Source organism: Macaca thibetana, chromosome 15 (genome assembly GCF_024542745.1).
Source record: "Macaca thibetana thibetana isolate TM-01 chromosome 15, ASM2454274v1, whole genome shotgun sequence".
Taxonomy (NCBI): Eukaryota; Metazoa; Chordata; class Mammalia; order Primates; family Cercopithecidae; genus Macaca; species Macaca thibetana.
The window spans coordinates 6,983,725-7,000,570 of NC_065592.1; the positions used below are offsets into that span (position 1 = coordinate 6,983,725).

The following is a 16,846-nucleotide window of genomic DNA, read 5'->3' on the forward strand; positions in this document are numbered from 1 at the left end:
GTCCCACCACAAATAATGCCATAACCAACACTCCAGTACATGTATCTTTACATGCTGGGGCCAATATTTCTTTACAACCTGGCATCTCTGCAAAGCACATTTTTTCGTTTGTGTCCACAGAAAGAAAAGAAAGAGTTGAAAGCTGTAACCCCACGCAGAGTAACCAGCAAGGCCCGAGACCTCTCATTAGGTAAATTACATGGGAGTCAGACACCCTTCGGCAGCAAATGCCCAGACAGGTAGAGAACACAGCCTACTCACAACAACCCATCCTCTTCCTCCCACCCCCTCCAGCTGTGGCACTCCCACAGCTCAGCTGGAGGACGCGGATTAGGGCCACCAATGACTATCACCAGAAGCACCGAAGGACTCCTTAGCAACCATTCCAACCTGGATGCAAAGCCTCCCATCACCCCATGAGGAAATACTCCATCGGGCTGCCTGAATAAACATTACAGCTGGGGAGAGCAACCTCCTAACCACCACTGAGGTGGCTGTCCTTACTATCACCCCCTATTTGCAGATAAGGGAACAGAGGCCCAGAGGTGAAGTGAGAACCAGCGTCACACGGTGCCCTCCTCACTCGACCGGTGCCCTCCTCACTCGACCGGTGCCCTCCTCACTCGACCGCAGCCTCTCAGAGCTGGGCCACACACCCTCGGGTGTTTGCTGCTACAGAGACGGTTCATCAACTCAGCCGCGACAAAGGCCCTTTCTCTTTGATGAAATTAAATAAATCCAAAAATACTGAAGTGGGGGCTAAAAGGGCTGGGTTGGTATAAATAATCTCCAGCAAAGGCCAAAGGACTGGACCCCAGAAGCCGTGCATGATTTCTCCTCCAAGCCTCAGACACTAGAGGAAACCCAGGACAATGGCTGACGAAGCCAGTTCTAAAGTAACAAAGGAAGAAACGGCAGACCCAAAATAAGGGCCAGGGATTACTACCCCAAGGGCATTCCCAGGTATGCCAAACTGTGACTTCGGAATGGTGGGAAAGGGGAGCATGCGCCCTCACTGCAAATAAACTACACACGTTATAAACACCTTACCCACAGACCCCTCACCCCACCCAAAACCCTACACTCACAACTCTCCTCCCCCACCCACCATCTCCCCCAAAGCTCCTAAAACATCAGACTGCACTGCCTCATTACGCTAAGGGCATGCCCACCTTTCCCCTTCCCCCACCCTCCAACCATGTCAACAGCAAATTGTAAAGCTGTGGGATCTCTGGAAGCAGCGCTTGTTAATTAAACCAAGTCTATGCCGCTGCTGAACTTTACCAATACAACACTATGATTTATCCAGGGTGTGCAAAGAATTACAATGGCCTTTTCTCCCCTTAAAAAGCTGAAGTGACCAAACTAAGGAGACACATATGAGATGTCTTTGCTTATATTACGGTCTACCTATAAACAGTCACACGTCCCACCTTCCAGTGGTCACTTCAGGTTTAGAATTCATATGCACAGTTAAAACAGTTCCCTTAGTTAAAAACAATTGTTTAAGACAGCAGTCCTCTCTTGATATTAAAAAGAAACAGCAAGGAAAAAGGAATGACTTTCACTTTCTACTCTGTGCACTTCTGGAGCTTGATGTTTGTAGCAAGCTTGTATTGTAACTATTACACCCCTGTATTATAGCTGTTACATTGTTTTTAAGATCTCAGTGAACTGAGCAACATAGTATAAACACCATATACTGTTCCAAGTTGACTAGGTTTCCTACACTGCACCAACTGTATCCCAGAAATTACGCCACTCTTTGCAGCAATGCTATGAGACAGGTTCCATAACCACTTGGCAGATAAGAAAACTGAGACTTAAAGGAGCAAAAGAGATGATTTGTTCAAGACCTACCTCACAGCAGGTAGGTCTAAGTGGCTAAAAGGAATACTCCTGTCAGCCCGAGGTCAAGTCAGGGCCGTTGCTGGCCGAGCAGCAGTCTCCCTTGCAGCTGGAACCCACAAATTGCCTTAACATGCCTACCTTCATTCCTTCCAACACATTTACCTGAAACTCTCCAAGAACACAATAGAACAGACTAGACACAGGGCAGCTGCCAGCTATTAAACGCCCTTGTTCGTGGGAACAGACATCCGCAGTGGTGTTCAATGTGGAGAGATGGACGGAAGAAAGAGCCCCGATGCACCTGCCGATGGGAGGCCCTTGCTAGTTAAGGTGACTGAGCTCCAGGAGGTGAGGGCAATGTGCTATGGGTCCAAATATTTAGCATGTAGCACAGTGCTGAGCACACAATTAGAAACCCCAACACCTAGGTAACAAACAAGCCCCAAGTGTACAAAAGCCTGCCTGCTCCAAACCCCGACGCCCCCGGGGAGGGCTGAATCCAGGAACCATTAATAGCTGCGGTCTATGGAGAGACTACTGCCTTGTGCCAGGTACCCTATCAACTCTGTAGCACACGACCCTCTGAATCCCTTCCCAGGTCCTATGAAGGTGTTACTATCACATTTTGCAGAGGAAGAGAACGGAGATTCAAAAAGATTTAAAAGCTGGCCCCAGGTCAGCCAGCTTGTAAGTGGTAGAACCTAGACTTGAAGGCAGCTGACCCCAAAGCAAGGCTTCCAGTGTGGGGTGCTGCACTGTGCCTGCAAGGGAGAGCCACTCTCCACCAGGAAGAGGGGGAACGGCATTCCCAACTCTCCCAGCCAGCTCTCTCTGAATTCCAGCTAACAATATCCCCCCCCGCCGCCCCCCGCCAAGAGCCAGAGCAGCGTAATTCCAAACTGCACCTCCTCTTGCCAGAGCACAAACCCCTGCCAGCCTAGCCTGATGAAACACCACCACCCAGGCATTCCAGCACTTCATTTCTCAGTCACTTCAACCACTGGTGTGATCTCCTGGAAGAACTAAACCAAAGTGGGGGGCAGGAGGGGTGGCGCGCCAAGAGGTTGAGTCAAGAAGTGAGATGTGCACAACAGCCACTATCACAAGCTGCAAAAGCGCCAACAGCGATGAATATTAACAGCGACAAAACCACCAAGGGCTGTGAAACACGGGGCTATGAGAAAACTTAAAATGGACGCCGTCTCTGAATTTTATGCACCAGGCTCCAGTGTATAACAGTTGGAAGAAAACAGGCAGCAAGGACCATCATTTTAGTTGATACAGAACATCAACCTTAGACCTGGCTGCCTGCGTCTATCGCCTCCTTCTAGTTCCCACAGTGGCCTTCACCTAACGACACCCAGAGTACCTCCTCCAGTGGCCGCTTCTGCGCTGTGAACGGAGCTGCTGTGTCTGATCACTGCCTGCCCAAGCTCACCCAAACATCAGACCCTGTGCTGACCACAAAGCCGCAAAGAGTGGCTTTTGATTGGAAAATGTGCACACCCAAAACAATCCAAATAGCCTGTTCATTTAGAAAAGCCCATAGTCCAGAAACATAGGCTCACACATATAAACTGATACAATGTTTTCTGAAGAGAAATTTGACAGAATTCTTACCAAAAAGCGATTGAGTTGAAGAGTCCACCCTGCGAACCACAAACTCACACTTATATGCTTATAGACAAATTGTATGTTTTTGAAAACAAATCTGGTACAGTTTTACCAAAATTGTATAATATTCCAAAACTACAAATAGCCCAAATGTCCACCAGTAGGAGACAGGTTAAATCAAGTACACCCACAAAATACTCTCTGCAATTGCTGAAACAGACGACATAATCCGTCTGCGTGTTGGCCAGGCGCGGTGGCTCAAGCCTGTAATCCCAGCACTTTGGGAGGCCGAGACGGGCGGATCACGAGGTCAGGAGATCGAGATCATCCTGGGTAACACAGTGAAACCCCGTCTCTAATAAAAATACAAAAACTTAGCCGGGCGAGGTAGCAGGCGCCTGTAGTCCCAGCTACTCGGGAGGCTGAGGCAGGAGAATGGCGTGAACCCGGGAGGCGGAGCTTGCAGTGAGCTGAGATCTGGCCACTGCACTCCAGCCTGGGTGACAGAGCGAGACTCCGTCTCAAAAAAAAAAAAAAAAAAAAAAAAAAAAAAAATCCGTCTGCGTGGCTGTCAGGGAGCACGATGAGACATTTTATCACGTGAAAGGGCAGCAGCATGCCTGAAGAATACAAACGTGCATGCAGATAATGTGGGTTTTTTTCTGGGAGGAATCCCAAGAACTTTCTCACAGTGGTTTCTTTTCAGAGAGAGTGGGGAAAAGCCTTTATACCTCCCTGAGCAACTTGAATTTTCTTTTTAAAAAGTCAACTGGGGGCCGGGTGCAGTGGCTCATGCCTGTAATCCCAGCACTTTGGGAGGCTGAGGCAGGTGGCTCACCTGAGGTCGAGTTTGAGATCACCCTGGCCAACATAGTGAAACCTCGTCTCTATTAAAAATACAAAAAAATCAACTAGGCATGGTGGCAGATGCCTGTAATCCCAGCTACTAGGGAGGCTGAGGCAGGAGAATTGCCTGAACCCAGGAGGTGGAGGCTACAGTGAGCCGAGATCACGCCATTGCCCTCCAGCCTGGGCGACGAGCAAAACTTCATAACCCCCTCCCCCCCGAAAAAAAAAGTCAATTGGGAATATCTAAACCATCAAATTACAAATGATTTTTTCTTCTTTACACACTTGTATATTTTTTAAAAATCTAACATTTTAAAACATTTAGTGTGACAGGTCTGTTCACATTAATATGGAAAAATGGCTGGGTGTGGAGGCTTACACCTGTAATCCTAGCAATTTTGGAGGCCAAGATGGGAAGACAACTGGAGGCCAGGAGTTCAAGACAGGCCTGATCAACATAGCGAGACCCACCCCCACATCCCTAAGGAAGGAAAAAAAAAAAAAGTATTACTGAAAATAAAAATAAGAGAAAATAAGTTATGCTTAAAAATACATATGGAAAAATGACTGTGATATTTTGACAATGCCAAATTGCAATACGATATAGTATATCCCATTTTTGTTTTTTAAAAAACCTCCCTACATGAGGCCATTATTTATATGCGCATTGAACCTAGAAGGATAAACAAAGCAAATTTATCAATAACGGTTACTGCCTGGGACGTTGAGGAGAAGCTTTCATTTCTCTTCAAGCACTTGGCTTTTAATTTCTTTTCTTAGGCAGGGCGCCGTGGCTCACGCCTGTAATCCCAGCACTTTGGGAGGCCGAGGCGGGCGAATCACCAGGTCTGGAGATCAAGACCATCCTGGCTAACATGGTGAAACCTCGTCTCTACTAAAAATACAAAAAATTAGCCAGACGTGGTGGCGATCCCAGTGGTCCCAGCTACTCGGGAGGCTGAGGCAGGAGAATGGCATGAACCCGGGAGGCTGAGCTTGCAGTGAGCCGAGATCATGGCACTGCACTCCTGCCTGGGCGACAGAGCGAGACTCTGACTTAAAAAAAAACAAAACAAAACAAAACAATTTTTTTTTTTTTTTTTTTTTTTTTTTTTTTTTGAGACGGAGTCTGGCTCTGTCACCCAGGCTGGAGTGCAGTGGTGCGATCTCGGCTCACTGCAAGCTCCGCCTCCTGGGTTCCCGCCATTCTCCTGCCTCAGCCTCCCGAGTAGCTGGGACCACAGGCGCCGCCACCTCGCCCGGCTAGTTTTTTGTATTTTTTAGTAGAGACGGGGTTTCACCATGTTAGCCAGGATGGTCTCGATCTCCTGACCTCGTGATCCGCCCGTCTCGGCCTCCCAAAGTGCTGGGATTACAGGCGTGAGCCACCGCGCCCGGCCAAAAATTCTTTTTTTTAAAAAAAATTATGGGCCAGGTGCGGTGGCTCACGCCTGTAATCCCAGCATTTTTGGAGGCCAAGGTGGATGGACTGCCTGGGCTCAGGAGCTCGTGACCAGCCTGGGCAACATGGTGAAACCCCATCTCTACTAAAATACAAAAAAAAAAAAAAATTAGCCGAGCATGGCGAGATGCACCCGTAGTCCCAGCTACTCAGGAGGCTGAGGCCGGGGAATTGCTTGAACCCAGGAGGTGGAGGTTGCAGTGAGCTGAGATCGTGCCACTGCACTCCAGCCTGGGCAACAGAGCAAGACTCCATCTCAAAAAAAAAAATTCTATACTTTCGTAATTAATGTTTTATCAAATAAAAAAACCCAGAAAATTCCACATTATGATTCAGGACACTATCCTCTCCCCAAGGATTTCTGAACACTTGGCCCGTTCAGTCCACTGACAGGTCGGTTGGGCAGGCAGGCAGGAGTGATGATGCCCCTCCCAGACAAGCCTGTGCTTTCTGCCCTGGCCTGGAACAGAGCTGCTCTTTAAGCTCTGAACCATATGTAAACAACACCTGCTGAAAAAAGTTCTGCCAGACACAAAGGACCCATGGAAAGAGCGCTGGAGATGACCTCCTTTTTCCAGTAGGTCCTGCAGCAGTCCATCCCATGGTTCTATACAAAGAGATGGTCCTGAAGTGTGTTGGGAAGTTGACGCACGCTTCCCGGAGCCACAGTCATTCTCTGCCCTCCTCCCTGCTGGCCACTGGCCATACGAGAACGCTTGCATAATGTCCACCATTGAAAGGGCTTCGGCACTCTGGAAAGCAGGCTGACCCACAAACTCTCTTCTGCGACCCATACATTTCTGATTTCCACATAGGAACACATTTTTAATGTTCCAGGGCTCAGCACACTATTTTCAATAGGTGCTTATTTCAAGTCAGCTACATTCTCCAGAACGCCTTCCCCTGACTGCCCCACACCCAGACTGAGGTGAGCTTGGTTTCTGGGTGGGCTCCTATGAGACCCCCTTCTCAGACACCTAGCACACAGTGATGAATGGGAAACAACAGAATTCTGCTTCCGGATGCACTCACTCCCTCCACCGGGGGAAAGGACCATTCAATACATGAAAACAAAACTATATACAGGCGGCTGCCCATCGCTGGATGAACACATAAAATCTGGTAAATACATGCAAATACGAGAATATTATTCTGCCTTAAGAAGGAAGTTAGTTCTGACACATGCTACAACATGGATGAACCTTGGAAATACTACGCTAAAAATAAGCCAGACGCAAAATGACAAATATTGGATGATCTCATTTACATGAGGTACTTGAACATTCAGTTTCACAGAAGGAAAGTAAAACGGTGGGCAGGGCAAGGTGGCTCACCATTGCCACCGTGGGATTATACATGCCTGTAATTCCAGCACTCTGGGAAGCTGAGGCAGGCAAATCGCATGAGCTCGGCGTTCGAGACCAGCCTGGCCAACATGGCGAAACTCCGTTTCTACTAAAAGTACAAAAAATTAGCTGGACCTGTAATCCCAGCTATTCAGGAGGCTGAAGCAGGAGAATCGCTTGAACCTGGGAGGCAGAGGTACAGTGAGCCGAGATCACGCCATTGCACTCCAGCCTGGGAGACAGAACGAGACTCTATCTCAAAAATAATAACAATAATAATACAAAAATTAGACCAAGCACAGTGGCTCACGCCTGTAATCCCAGCACTTCGGGAGGTCAAGGTGGCTGGATCACCTGAGGTCAGGGGTTCCAGGGGTTCAGGGGTTCCAGGGGTGTGCTCTGGCACACCCCAGTGCGGGGATTTGTGCTCTGGCAAGAGGAGATGCAGTTTGGAATTACACTGCTCTGGCTCTTGGTGGGGGATATTGTTAGCTGGAATTCAGAGAGAGCTGGCTGGGAGAGTTGGGAATGCCATTCCCCCTCCTCCTGGTGGAGAGTGGCTCTCCCTTGCAGGCACAGTGCAGCACCCCACACTGGAAGCCTTGCTTTGGGGTCAGCTGCCTTCAAGCCCACGTTCTACCACTTACAAGCTGACTGACCTGGGGCCAGTCTGGCCAACATGATGAAACCCTGTCTCTACTAAAAATACAAAAATTAGCTGGGCATAGCGGCAGGCGCCTGCAATCCCAGCTACACGGGAGGCTGAGGTAGGAGAATCTCTTGAACCCAGGAATCAGAGGCTGCATTGAGCCAAGATCGCGCCATTGCACTCCAGCCTGGGCAACATCAAAACTCCATCTCAATGAAATATACAAAAACTAGGCCAGGCACGGTGGCTCACGCCTGTAATCCCAGCACTTTGGGAGGCTGAGGGAAGCGAACCACTTAAGGCCAAGAGTTCTAGACCAGCCTAGTGAACAAGGTGAAACTCCGTCTCTACAAAAAATACAAAAATTAGCTGGGTGTGGTGGTGTGTGTCTGTAATCCCAGCTACTCAAGAGGCTGAGGCTGTAGTGAGCCAAGATCGTGCCACTGCACTCCAGCTTGGGTGACAGAGGGAGACCCTATCTCAAAAAAAAAAAAAGAGAAAGAATGGTGAGAATGGTGACCACCACCAGTGGATGGGGGAGGGGAAATGGCATCTAATGGGAACAGAGTTTCAGTTTGAGAAAATGAGAACGTTCTGGAGATGGACAGTGTTGATAATTGCACAACACTGTGTAAGTGCTTCATGCCACTCAACTGTACACTTAAAAATGGTAAATTTTATGTTATATATACTTCACCACAGTTTTTAAAATTCAAAAAAAAAAAAAAACCACCTATTTACAAGTTGTGAAAAGTGCTATAAAGAGAAACTATAGTGGGCGCCGAAGAAATCACAGGAGGAGGCCAGACGCAGTGGCTCACTCCTATAATCTCAGCACTTTGGGAGGCCACGGTGGGCAGATCACCTGAGGCTGGGAGTTCAAGATCAGCCTGACCCACACAGAGAAACCCCATCTCTACTAAACATACAAAATTAGCCGGGCTTGGTAGCGCATGCCTATAATCCCAGCTACTTGGGAAGGCTGAGGCAGGAGAATCACTTGAACCTGGGAGGTGGAGGTTGCGGTGAGCCGAGATCGCGCCACTGCACTCCAGCCTGGGTAACAAGAGCAAAACTCCATCTAAAAAAAAGAAGAAAGAGGCCGGGCGCGGTGGCTCAAGCCTGTAATCCCAGCACTTTGGGAGGCCGAGATGGGCGGATCACGAGGTCAGGAGATCGAGAGACGATCCCGGCTAACACGGTGAAACCCCGTCTCTACTAAAAAATACAAAAAAATAGCCGGGCGAGGTGGCGGGCGCCTGTAGTCCCAGCTACTCGGGAGGCTGAGGCAGGAGAATGGCGTAAACCCGGGAGGCGGAGCTTGCAGTGAGCTGAGATCCGGCCACTGCACTCCAGCCTGGGTGACAGAGCAAGACTCCGTCTCAAAAAAAAAAAAAAAAAAGAAGAAAGAAAAAAGAAATCACAGGAGGATGAGATCAAAGTTAGGTGGGGGGCTCTCCAGGGCCTCCCTAAGGAGGTATCCGCCTCCTCCCCACTGGACCAGGATCTCCCCAAGGAGTCAATGCGGCATCCACGTCTCCATGTCCCTAGAAACAAAAACTGTTTAAGACAAAAGGCTTGTCCAGGCTCAAACCAGTAAATGGAGTAAGACCTGAAGCCCACTCATCAAACGGCTTAACCAGGACTGAGACCCCCAGAACCTAGTGGTTCATGAAAGAGGCTGCCTTGCTGGGTGCTGTGGCTCATGCCTGTAATCTCAGCACTTTGATTGGCTGAGGCGGAGGGATTGCTTGAGTTCAGGAGTCTGAAACAGCCTGGGTGGCCAGGCGCGGTGGATCACCTGACGTCAGGATTTCGAGACCAGCCTGGCCAACATGGCAAAACCCCATCTTTACTGAAAATACAAAAAGTAGCCAGGCGTGGTAGTGTACGCCTGTAATCCCAGCTACTCAGGAGGCTGAGGCAGGAGAATCACTTGAACCCAGGAAGTGGAGGTTGCAGTGAGCCAAGTTCGCACAGCTGCACTCCAGCCTGCGCAAGTGAACAAGATGCCATCTCAAAAAAAAAAAAAGAAAAAAAGAAAAGAAAAACAAACAGCCTGGGCAAAATGGCGAAACCCCCGGTCTCCACAAAAAAATACAAAAATTAGGCATGGTGGCACATGCCTATAGGATCCCAGCTACTCGGGAGGCTAAGGCAGAAGGATCATTTGAGCCCAGGATGCAGAGGTTACAGTGAGCTGAGATCACACCACTGCACTCCAGCCTGGGTGACAAAGTGAGACCCTGCCTCAAAACAGAAAAAACTAAGAAAGTGGCTGCCTTGCGCTCAAGGCTGGAGAGGGAGATGATAAAGACGGAAGGAGAAAATCGATCCTGTCCAGAAGAGAAGAACAACCTACAACCCTCTGACCCCAGAAATTCCACTTATGGGAGATAATCAGCCACATGGACCAAGACTTACATGCCAAGATGCTCCCTACAGCTTTTCTCATAAAAGGGAAAACAGGGCAACAATAATCTAAATGTCTAGTAATACAGGATTCAATAAATTATGGCATATCTGTACAATAGCAATTGTATAATTGTAGGCCGGGCGCAGTGGCTCAAGCCTGTAATCCCAGCACTTTGGGAGGCCGAGACGGGTGGATCACAAGGTCAGGAGATCCAGACCATTCTGGCTAACACGGTGAAACCCCGTCTCTACTAAAAAATACAAAAAACTAGCCGGGCGTGGTGGCAGGCGCCTGTAGTCCCAGCTACTCGGGAGGCTGAGGCAGGAGAATGGCGTGAACCTGGGAGGCGGAGCTTGCAGTGAGCTGAGATCCGGTCACTGCACTCCAGCCTGGGCGACAGAGCGAGACTCCGTCTCAAAAAAAAAAAAAACAACAAATGTATAATTGTAAAAATAACTCAGAAGAATACACTATAACATTAAAAGGAAAAAAGCAAGCTATCAACTGTGTATTCAACGTATATATACTATTGCTCTAATTTTGAAAACAGACATTATCAGAAGAAACACACTGGCATCTTTATTGTAGTTAGCTCTGGATGGTGAGATCACAAATGATTTATATATTTTGGTATTTATTCTTTTCAGTTTCTTTTTTTTGAGACAGAATCTCACTCTGTCTCCCAGGCTGGAATGCAGTGGCACAATCTCGGCTCACTGCAACCTCCACCTCCCAGGTTTAAGTGATTCTCCACCCTCGCCCTCCTGAGTAGCTGGGACCACAGGTATTTGCCATGGCGTCCAGCTAATTTTTGTATTTTTAGCAGAGACGGGGTTTCACCATGTTCGCCAGGTTGGTCTTAAACTCCTGACCTCAGGTGATCCGCCCACCTTGGCCTCCCAAAGTGCTTGGATTACAGACATGAGCCACCGTGCCTGGCCTACCTTTTATTCTTTTGAAACAGGGTCTTAGTCTGTCACCCAGGTTAGAGTGCAGTGGCATGATCACAACTCACTGCAACCGTAACCTCCCAAGCTCAGGTGATCCTCCTGCTTCAGCCTCCCAAGTAGTTAGAACTACACGCATGTGCCACTATACCCTACTAATTTTTTCTTTTAGGAGACATTTTGTTTTTTTTTTTTTCCATCACATTGCCCAGGCTGGTCTTTTTTTTTTTTTTTTTTTTTTTTTTTTGAGACGGAGTCTCGCTCTGTCGCCCAGGCTGGAGTGCAGTGGCCAGATCTCAGCTCACTGCAAGCTCCGCCTCCCGGGTTCCCGCCATTCTCCTGCCTCAGCCTCCCGAGTAGCTGGGACCACAGGCGCCGCCACCTCGCCCGGCTAATTTTTTGTGGTTTTTTTTTAGTAGAGACGGGGTTTCGCCGTGTTAGCCAGGATGGTCTCGATCTCCTTACCTTGTGATCCGCCCGTCTCGGCCTCCCAAAGTGCTGGGATTACAGGCTTGAGCCACCGCGCCCGGCCCCAGGCTGGTCTTAACCTGGCCTCAAGCAATCCACCCGCTTTGGCCTCCCCAAGTACTGGGATTACACGCATAAGCACCTCACCCCACCACAAGAAAAATGTATTTAAAGGGCCTTGTACAATGCCTGGCAAATTATTGGTGCTCAAGGAGTATCTACTGCCTTACAAGTGAATTAAAAATGCAATAAATACTGCTTCTGCAGCCCCACAGAGAAAAAGGTTGATGGTTATCTTGGCAAGGAGGAAGAGGGTCCAGATGGAAGCCACACAACTGGCTGCAGAGGTAAGAACGGAAGGAAGTCCTGTACAAGATGTGAAAGACCGCCAGCAACTTGAGACAGGCTTTGTTCCGCCAGCTACTCCTGCTGCATGCAATGCTCCACAAACCAGCGCTGCTGCCAGCACCTCAGAGATGCACTTCAGCTCGGACGAAGGATGTTTCCCAGGTCACACGGGAAACCAATACGTACAGCGGAGAACAAAGCTCAACCACAACTTCTGGCTCAAGTCACTAAGGCAAACCTCCCTCCCAGCACAAAAGAGATTTCCCACGTGCCACCCATAGGTATAAACAGTGATATCGCCAGTGGCAAGGCCCAGGTCTGCCAGCTCCCAGGTGAGGAGGTCCAGTCTGAATGGCACCTTTTAAACCTAAAAGCTAATGATAAACAATTATATTTCACCAGAAACAAAGCTCACGATATCCCATGTCGCTCCCATCTCCAACACCACAGCCAGTGCCTGTATTTCTTTGTCCCCATGACAGACTCAAGTTTCCTGAGGCTGTACAAGTCCCAGAAATAATCTTAAAAAGAGATCGAGTTATGATCTGAAAAGAAGACAGTCTAGTTAGCCCTGCCTCCTTACATGAATTTAAAACCAAAATTACAACATTTGGAGCACAAAGCCCAAGGTCTGCTGGAAATTTTGGGTTTTGGGGAGAAATGCATTGTTTTAAAATCTAGTATAGATAGGCCCTATTTAGTACCTGTCTACCCATGACAAGATTTCACAGTAGGGAAACCTCATTATTGAATTCAGAAATACATGAATTGACCCACCTGGCCTATTCCGGTTTGAAATAGAAACCAACACAGTAATGATCTTAAGCGGTAGGATAATGAGACATATAACCAGCATACAGCCACAGCCATTAGCAACATGAGTCAGTACTTTGTGCAAGGCAAAAAAAAAAAAAAAAAAAAAAAAAAAAAAAAAAAAAAAAAACCCTTAAAAGTACAATAAAATAATCCTTCAGGATAAAAAAGAGAACTGAAATTCAAAAGAGGTTAGGAGTGGTGAACAGGAAAAAAAAAAAAAAAAAAAAAAAAAAAAAAGCACAACAAAAATCCCTCAGCCAAGCACAAGGCAACCGGACCCATGCTGGAACCAGTTCTGACTTGCCATTCCTGAAATTCCACTCTCCCGAGGTTTCCTGGCTCTTCCTTCCTCAGGCTTTCTTTTTACCTATTTGGGCCCAGTGGAGGCCGGAGAGGGCCAAGGGCACTGTACGAGATGGGACGCCCACACAGTGGGCTTAGGGGCTAAGGTAAGGGCATGCAGTCAGCATTAGGGGGCCACCGAAAACCAAAATTCACAGATATGCAGAAGCTTGTGGGAGAAGTCTCCCGGCCTAACTAACCAGCTAACAGTCTAGAGCCAGACTGGGCCTGAGTGAAGTCAGACAAAAAGGAAGGGCCAAGAGGCAGGAAGCAAGGAAAAATCAAAGGATGACAGGATCCTGCTAAAACATCTCAGTCCCACAGCTAGGAGGTCTGGAGGGGGTGCCACATTTTACCAAAAAACCAACAAGATGGTTGCAGGAATGCCAAAATGAACCAAAACAAATTCCCCACTAAAATACAGAACCACTGCAGAGCCAACAGTTAACATGCTTAGCCGAGAGGTAACCTGGGTCTCAGTCCTCACTTGTGGCCAACACTGGGTTCAGTCTGTCTCCTGCTTCTTCGCATTAGTCCTTCCATAGTCTCTAACAAACAGCAGACACCAAGATCTGGCTGAGTTCCCTAGCTGTACTAAGCCATTCTGGTGCTTCCAGGCAGATGGGTGATAGTCACCACAGCAAAACACTAGCCAGCCATAGAATTTGGGGTGGGGAGGTCACAGTTCCACCAACCAAGAGAAGAGGAAAAAATAAGCATTAAGAGAAAGGAGGCCGGGGGCTGTAGCTCAGGCCTGTAATCCCAGCACTTTGGGAGGCCAAGGCAGGCAGATCACCTGAGGTCAGATGTCTGAGACTAGCCTGGCCAACATGATGAAACCTCGCCTCTATTAAAAACACAAAGATTGGCCGGGTGTGGTGGCGCATGCCTGTAATCCCAGCTACTCCAGAGGCTGAGGCATAAGAATCACTTGAACCCAGGAGACCGAGGTTGAAGCGAGCTGAGATCACACCCCATCACACCCCTGCACTCCAGCCTGGGCGACAGAGTGAGACTGTCTCCAAAAAAAGAAAGAAAAGAAAAAAGAAGGAAGGCAGGGAAGGAAGGGAAAGGAAGGGAAAGGGAGGGAGGGAGAGAGGAAGGGAGAGAGGAAGGAAGGAAGGAAGGAAGGAAGGAAGGAAGGAAGGAAGGAAGGAGAAAGGAACCAGAAAAACAGATAACCAACAAAAACATACATTTCATCACCTTCCTATGGAGAGAAACAATTCACTGTGAATCTTATGTGACGCTCCCAAGAGCCCTAATAGATACCCAAGGCAGGCATAATTATTCCCATTTTACAGATGCAAGGTCTGAGGCTCAGAGACTTGCTTTGTAAAGGTAACCGATGAGGACCAGAATCCAGCTGCTCAGGCTCCAAGAGACACACTTGCCCAAACAAGTAGAAACTCACTCTCAAAGGATTATTTGCCAATCCCCAAGGAAAGCAGTTATCCTCAGAAGGCAGGATTCCTTGGGCGTCTGTTTTTCCTGAGCATCTCGTACTGTTCTAACCCTGCCTTAAACTGACCAACTACCACACACTCCGTGTCTATTAACCTTTAGAAAGCTCCAAATGCTACTCTAGAGGCTCAGCACTGTATAAGCAAGCGCCCACTAATGTTTGGGCCTCGAATTCCTTCTGTATTGTCCATGCCTTAGGCCAGCACCTGTGGCATCCATTGGCACAGTTTCTCTCTATGGGTGGCACCACAAGGGGCCCATGTCTGCCTAGGACTTGACAGCAGTTACACCAACAACGGTAGGAGGAACCACTAACTGTGTCAGGCCCTCTGCTAGGCCCTTCACCGTAGCCCAAACCTGCCAAGTGGAAGTGCACGCCCCGATTTATGCAGATAAAGCCTCAGACAGCCCCAGAGTGATAGGTTTAGGGAAGAAAGCAGCAGGATCTGTACCCCAATGCCTGGGCCTCCCCAGTCCCACCTTACACCACGGCGCTGTGCATAGACATGACTAAATGGCCGCAGCGAGATTCGGAGAAACCATGCTAAGACCGCATACGAATGGTTACAAAAGCCAAATTGGACGATACTGTACAGAGCCACATCAAATGCACACTAAACCTTAAAGAAAACAAAAAAATCTTAGGGAAAGTTTAACAGTCCTGTAAACCAAAGGCATTTAATTTCAAGATTTCTCCCAGGAAGCCATTTAGCAAATGACACACTGCCCAGCCCCCCTTCTCCCACTTCCTTCAAGCTCACCACTGAAAACACCTATTCTTGCCTAAAGGTGGGCTCCGACCTCCCACGGTATTTAGGAGGAGGAGAAAAGAAAAGGGAAAAAGAGGCAAAAAATCCACCTCTTAGTTTTAAGTAGGCAAATCCACTCTTCAGAGACCCACAGTTTCAACAGGGCTGAATTTCTCTCTTGGGGGTTGGGGGGAGGCAAAACAGAAGAGAAAAAAAAAAAACCCATCTGGCAGGCCCCGAGTGGCGACATCCTGTTTATTATTAAACATTTTTAGCATAGAGCATTCAGCATTTCGAAAATAACCCTCTGGTTCCCGCACTCACACCAAGACTGGGCGGTCGCTCGCCTCCCTCCCCCGGCCGCCAACTTTAGCGCCGCCGGGGCCCGGCCCACCCCGCGCCAGGAACGGCCCCGCGAACACCGCCGACAGCCCCGGGCCCAAGGCCCGACCCCGCAGGATCCCGCCTCGGGCGCGTTGCTCCGTCAACTGGGCGGGGCGGGGAGCAGGGACGCCGGCCCCGGAACCCCGAGACCCGGCTGCGGGCCCGGGGACCCTCCGGCCTCTGCAGCCCGGCCCGGCCTCGGGGGCACGGGGCTGGCGGGCGAGCCCTGAGGGAGGCGTGCGGCCCCCGGACCCCGCCCGAGACTGAGGCCGCGCGGCGCCGCCACAACAATGGCGAGCGCGCCCGGGCCCGCCGCCCCCAGGCCCTGCGGCCTCCCAGCCCCGCAGCCCCGCGCCCGGCGAGAAGGAAGCGGCGGCGGCGGGGGCTGAGCCCTGCCGCGCTCGCGGACAAAGGTCGGGCAGGGCCTCAAGGCCCCCGGCGGCCGCCGCGGGAGACAAAGCCCGGCCGGGCCGCGCCGCCTCCATCTTAGCGCCGCCGCCCCCGCGCCCCGGCCCCGGCCCCGGCCCCGGCCCACCTGGTCTGGTTCCGCGGGCGCGGCCGGGCCGGGCGATGGCGGTCGGGCGGCGGTCGGGCGCGGGGGCGGCGGGATGGCGGCGGATTGCGAGGCGGCGGCGCGGGCTGCTCGCTCGCTCCCTCCCTCCTCCCGGGCTCGCTCGTCGCTGCGCGCTGGAGCCTCGGCGCCTGTCTCGCCGCTCGCTCCCTCTCGCGCTCGGCTCCCCGCCCCCCCGCCTGCCGCCGCCCCCGCCTCCTCGGCCTCCTCCTCCCGCCGCCGCCCGCAGCCTGGGCCCGCGCAGCGCCCCCTGTCGCGCCTCCCGGGAGCGGCGGCCTTGGGATCGGCCCGGGGGCGGAGCGGGGGCGGGGGCCCGGGGGGAGGGGCGGGGAGCGGCGGGAGGGGGCTGGGAAGGGGGGAGACTCGGGGACGGCGGGAGGGGCGGGAGAGAGTGAGGCTGACCCAGGCAGAGCGGAGCTCCGGGAGGAGACCTGGAGGAGGGGCCAGGAGCCGAGAGAAGGGGCCTGGGGATGGCCTGGGCCCGGCCTGGGCCCGGCCTGGGCCCGGGGGAAGAGCGCCCGGAAAGAGGGGAAAGGGATGGAGGGGGCAGTGACCGGGGAGCGAGTCCGG

The 16,846-nt window shown here is 50.6% G+C and overlaps 1 protein-coding gene across 7 annotated transcripts in view; it reads right to left on the reverse strand.

Annotated features, from left to right (window-relative positions):
• Window positions 1-16,445, reverse strand: part of PRRC2B (proline rich coiled-coil 2B) — a 109,125-nt gene extending 92,680 nt beyond the window's left edge. For all 7 annotated transcript variants that reach the window (XM_050759694.1, XM_050759697.1, XM_050759696.1 and 4 more), the window contains exon 1: window positions 16,241-16,445. The gene's annotated coding sequence lies outside the window, so the exon portion shown is untranslated. The remainder of the gene's footprint in view (window positions 1-16,240) is intronic.
• Window positions 16,446-16,846: the final 401 nt, after the last annotated feature.